The following is a 5996-nucleotide window of genomic DNA, read 5'->3' on the forward strand; positions in this document are numbered from 1 at the left end:
TTACTCTAAAAAAATGACCCTGAGCACATCAAATTTAATGATTTGTTTTCCTTACATACTAAGCCAACAGCTATGCTGTTAGAAACAATGGGTAAGGTCTGCACTTGGGGTTTTCTTCTTACCCCAAATTGCCTCATCCTTCAAACTTCTTTGTGTTTTGTGTACTGCCCTGTAACAGATTGTGTTTGGAAAATTATTATTATTATTATTGTTATTATTATTATTTTGAGTAACAGTGGAGACAGACAGCTTCTGGAAGGTATTAAAATACTATTCTAGTTTGACAGGTTCATACAGCAGAAATTTGTTAACAAATAAAAGCACTGGTTATCCGCACCTACTGCAAATGCTGCAAAAATAAATAAAATTGAAAACCATTGTGCTCATGCCTTAGCTGGACATAGACCCCAGTGGAACTTGCCATCAAAAGGTCTTTAAACAAAAAGACACTGAACAAGTGTTTGTCTAGAAAGCGTTTCCCAGCGCTCTCCCTGCCCCAGTGCCTCAGAGCATTTTGGGCTCACACTTGTGCCCAGCACAATCTTTAAATCTGCTGTAGCTGCTCAGATGGGCACCCTGAAGAAAAAGCATAACGAGGAAGAAAAGTGAGCATGCTACCAGAAATCCCCTGCAGCAGACGGACCGAGCTGCTGAGATGGCCTGGGATGAGTAACAACCCATTGCTCACTGCTGGATAGATTTACCCTTGCTGGGAAAAAGGAAAAGGGGAAAGCCTGCTGCCCACGGTCAGGGATTTTTGTTGGGCGAGGATGGACACTCTGAGAGTGTTTCTGAGAAGGGATGTGGTTGCTCTTGTGGCTCTCAATGGCAGTGGTCACCCCGTGTTTTTTTAAGGGTACCTTTTGAGGTAACACTTGGCTTGCTTGGGACACTTACATAGAAAATTAAAGCACTAACACTGGGGTGTTACCTCCAGGCTTGATGCTGCAGGGGCTGCAGCAGAAGTGCTGTGTCCAGCCCTGGAGCCTGCAGCTCACAACCACACTGGTAATTTGGAGGAAGCTCTGAGAAGAGCAATGAGAACAATTAGGAGACCAGAAAACTTGCCTTTGCAGTGAAAGGGCTGGGAGTTCAATTTGTTTGACTTCTCACCCAGGAGGCCAGGTGCTGGCTTCATCCCAGTCTGTAAGTAGCTTTGGGGAGCAGGGATGTGATGACTGAGGGCTCTTCGGTCAAGCAGACAGGCAGATAGCAAGACCCAGCAGCCACAGGTTAAAAGAAAACAAATTCAAAGCAGAAGTGAAGAGCAACTTTTACCAGCGGGGTTAACTGAGGACTGTGGTGGGGTCTCAGCCTGGCTCCAGAGGTTGCTCTTGAACCTGCATGTGCTCCTGCCAGCAGGGAGGGGCAGTCAGTGGGGGAGCACCCCCTGCTTTGCATGCATGTGGGGGAAGGCTAGAGGGGTTTGCCTTAGTCTCTGGGACCCTGAGGTGCTGCAGGTGATGTGCAGGTGATGGTTCACCAAACCAGAGCACTAGCACATGGGTGTGGATGGCCCATGTCTGCCCTGCCGGGGACTAGCACACCCATGCTTCATGGCAGGTGTCCTCTGGATCTCATGCACTGTCCTCATGCCCCTGAAACAAGAAAACCTTTTGGGTTGGTAATATGCAGGATGATCATGGTTAGCAACCCTGGGCACAAGGCTCCAGAGAGCGCCTCTGTGTCTGGAGAGGATAATGGAAAAAAATTGCCCTGATAGCTGTGTGCGAGTTTCCTCTGAGAGGGAGTCAGATGGCAAGAAATCACTGCTGCTAGCCTGGGATCAGAGTCTGGGAGTGAAACAAGCTGAGCACCTAGGCTTAGGCTTTTGGCATGGCTTTGTCTGTGGCTGCATAGAGGCACTGCTTCACAGCTATTGCCGTGCCTGGCTGTTTTATAAGACCTTGCACAAAAGCTCAGCAGGGTTTTCCTTTCTAGACAAGTGGCCAAATTTTCATTGCTATCTCAAAGATTAACTCTAGTGCTCAGATGCCTGCACAGTTTTCTTTCCTAGCTATGGGAGTAGCTGATCCTGCCTCTGAAGCACTGTGTGACTTCCTGAACAAAAAGGGAAAGCGCCGAATTCTTCTGTGAGCTGCTCCACTCCACTACTCAGTAAAGCATGATATTTGTTCATGGCAAACTCCTGCTCCTTAGGAGAGGATGTTCTGCTCTTCTTAGTGAAATGTGTGCTGTGACACTGAAGTCCTGTAAAGAAGACATTTTCTGCTTGCAAGGAAAGAGCATCAAAAATCAGTTGGATTCAAACTTTCCTCCCTTGGAGGGAGCTGAGAGGAATACTGCATGCATGATGTGGGTTGCTTTTACACCCAATTTTCTTCCCTTTTTGAACACATTTCTGCTATACAACATGAGGGGAGTATTTATTTCCCAAAGCTGCAGTGCTCCTCCCACCAGAGGTCTAATGCTGTCTCTGCCTGCGGTGCACACAGTTCAGACTAGGAGCTGCAGACCCGCGTGATGTGCACCACCAGCGATCCCGCAGTCATTCTGGAGCCTTCAGCCACCAGCAGAAACGTGATCCCTGTTTTCCAGGTTCCTCCTGGGGCATGGGCTCTGGGGTGCTTGTCTGCAGCTCTTGTGATTTCTCTCCTTTTTCTTTACCCCTGGCGTTTTCCTTGGTGGCAGCTGGCTTTCCCTATGGGCTGGCTGATGCCCACACCAGGTTGCAGGTGCAGGAACAAACTGCGCCTTAGGGAACACAGGGAGCTTCCTTTAGTTGACTCAGAGGCCTCCCTGGAGTTTGCAGTTTAATGGCTTTGGACCAGATAAAGGCAAATCCTGCCCTGACAAACTCTACAGAGACTGCATGTGTGCTCAGGGCTTGGATGGGCTGAAAAAGCTTTAGTGGGGTCAGTGGGGAAGACTAGGAGAAGCAGAGAGCTCGTACCCAAGCAGGAGAGGGGGGAGGAAAGAATGACTGGATCACTCTTCTCCTCTGTATGAAATTGCTTAATAAAAGCCAAAAAGGACTTGTTTTCTGTTGTAAGGGAAACTGATTTCCTAATGAGTGAGTAGGAGACTTCAGTTCTGACAGGATGGGCTGGCTGAGGGTTTGTAAAGCTGTTATGCTTCCAACTTTTCCAGATATGCCATCTTTGCTGGAAATGATGTTTGGCTGAAATTCACAGTCTTTGGGCGCCTGCCAGTAATTCCAGATGTTCGGTGGCCTGGTTAGAGCTGTTGAGCAGAAACTCGGAGCCCAGGTGCTGCAGACGAACTGGTGTGCTCTGTGCAGGTGACTGATTTGCTCCACGCTGAAATGAATGTGCTGAACTTGTTGTACATGCTGTGTGGAGGAATGTGTGAGCAGGATGCCAAGGGATTGTTGTACAGGCTCGTCCATGATGGGACATGTGCTGGACACGGGACCACAGACCGTCTGGATCCAGTGCCCAGTCTCAGACTAGGACCAGTGACATATGCTCTGCTAAACAAGCATAAAATGGGAGCTATATTTGGTGACACTGTGGCAACTCACCTAACATCCGGGTCTTGAAAAATGATGAGAAAAATGTTTTTGCCTGTTTTGGGGGCAGGCTCCTGCAGTGTTTAGGGATGGCTCTTGTTCGGTGGCATGGATCAGCGGTTTCCCCACCATTGCCCCATGCCTGTCCTCACTTTCCCCCTCCTGAGGACCTGGCCCTGCTACCTGCCTTGGTTCCCTCTGCCCAGCACAGCAGCACAAGGTGTCAGGTTGGTTGTGCAAGCATGGCCATGTTTCACCCTCCATCCTAGCTCTGAAACTCTGCATGGCACATCAAGCACCCTTTTGCTACCTCCAGTTGTCAGTTTCCTTGCTGACATTTGGGAAGTGAACTTGCAAAATGCCCCTGATACTCCGAGACATGCAGGTGAGAGAGAAAACTTAAATTACCCTCTGAAGCCAATGGACACCACACGCTCTGTAAATTGGGTGATTTGTTAGGTTCACCATAGCAGAAAATACAATATAAGGCTGAGTGTAGGCCTATTTTGGACGCGGTAGTAGCAGAATTAAGAAGGGAAGTATCTTTGACTTACTGGGGGAAGTAATTTAGGAAGAAATTGGAATGGTTAATTAGAGAAAATTATCTCAATCTAATCCTTTAAGACTAATTTAAATGCTCCAGTCTCTTTTATATAAGGAAAAGTCTCTTTTAATAGCTTAGATTATTATCAGAGAATGTAAATTTAGTGGTAGCAACAAAGTTTTATAAATTTCCCACTGACAAGCATTGTTAAAATAACCTCCTAAATATTGTGAAAGAGATGTGAAGTTCCTAGTGGGTTCCTTTTTATTCTTTTTTTCTTGGTGGGGTCAAGGAAGACAAGGGTCAGGGAAGGGTATTTATGAAGCTTCTCAAATTTTTGTGTAGCAGAATGTGGTTTAGAAACTTAAAAGCTGTACCTGTGTGATTCTAGAATTTCAGACTACCAAGGGAAACAATCCTTCTTTTGACAAGATCCAAAGATTTATGGGGTTGACAGTAGAAATGCTTCTTTTTTGAAGGTGGGTATCATATTGGAAATTCCAAAAATATTTTGTTCTGCTTAGACTAAGGAATTAAAAAAGCCCTGGGTTAATTACATACCCTTCATTAAATACATATATATGTATATATATGTATATATATATTTATTTATTTATTTATTTATTTATTTATTTATTTTGCTCAACAATATTTTGTTGCTCAACAGAAGCCTTGGTTGGATTTCACTGATTTTCCAGCTATAAAAGAACATGACCTTTTTCCAGTCTTGGTGGTAAAAGTGTGATAGTGTTGGTTGGTAAGAGGGTGATAGCCTCCTGTTGGTGCTCTCTCTTTCCTGTAGGAAGGATCCGCACTGCCCTTGCTGTCCCAGCTGATGGAAATAGGGAGGTGCCATTGGAGAGTGGAGGACAAAACAGGGCCTGGAGACTGTCAGTCTCCTGCTTGCTTTGTGAGAGTGCCACGCTTGTGTCTGCGGCTGTCAGCATGTCTGTTTTCTGCAGCAATGTGAAACGTCTTGTTACCAAACGCTTAGTTCCTACTCTCATTTACCTTAACTCACACAAGAAACGAACAGCTAACCAACCAGTAGCTCCTCCTGCCCTCAAAAGGAAGCAAGCACCACTCCTTCTTTCAAAATCAGCAGAAACAGGTTGCTTATTTGCGTACTTAGCCCGAGTCCACCGTGTGGCCATTAGGCTGTGTAATGACGGAGGGCTTTCATGGGTCACTGCAGAAAGCTGCCTTAATGAGCTGCCCCTGAACGTCCCACTCAGGGCTGGCATTTCGTGCTTCTCCGAGAGGTGGGAATCTATTAAGCTCCTCTAAACTGTGCCTCTGCCCTCACACGTTGGGGAGGGATGAGAGCCATTTAGTCACCGGGTAGATAACACGTGTCTCATGGCAGTATCTGCAATTACCTAATGAGAAGTTGTAGGATATTTTTTTTTCCCTTTGGGAGATATATTTTCAAAGTAATTATGTATCTCCTACACCAGGGATGCTTTGCTTCAGCTAGTGTAAATTCTGCTTTTCGCTGCACTTTTTTTCTTTTTTTTCAGAGGATGGGGCAGATTTTGCTATGTTTGTCTAGAATAAATATGCAGTGATTCATATTTTCAGTAGAATAATTCCTGATTTATGCCAATGTTACTATAATAAACTTGTCATTATTTTTTTTTTTTGTATAGCACAGTTATGACAGGATTGAGTTTTCAAAAACATTAGAGGAGTGAATTAATTTCTGTAAAAATGGTCAGCACTCCACTTCTTATATAAGCATGATGTGGCAGCATTGGGAGCAGAATACAAATGCCTCCTGAAGGTATGTCTCTACCAATGAATTTTCATGTGGAATGCCACGACAACTCCTGTGTGGCACTCGGAGAGCTGGCGAGCATGGCCCTTTCCGAGCTGATGGCTGCATTCCCAAGTGCTTATTTGCGGGCTCAAGCCCACAAGTTTTATAAGCAGCACCAAAATGGGTACTCACCTTGGATT

The sequence above is a fragment of the Netta rufina genome (assembly GCF_964035555.1).
Source record: "Netta rufina genome assembly, chromosome: Z".
NCBI lineage: Eukaryota > Metazoa > Chordata > Aves > Anseriformes > Anatidae > Netta > Netta rufina.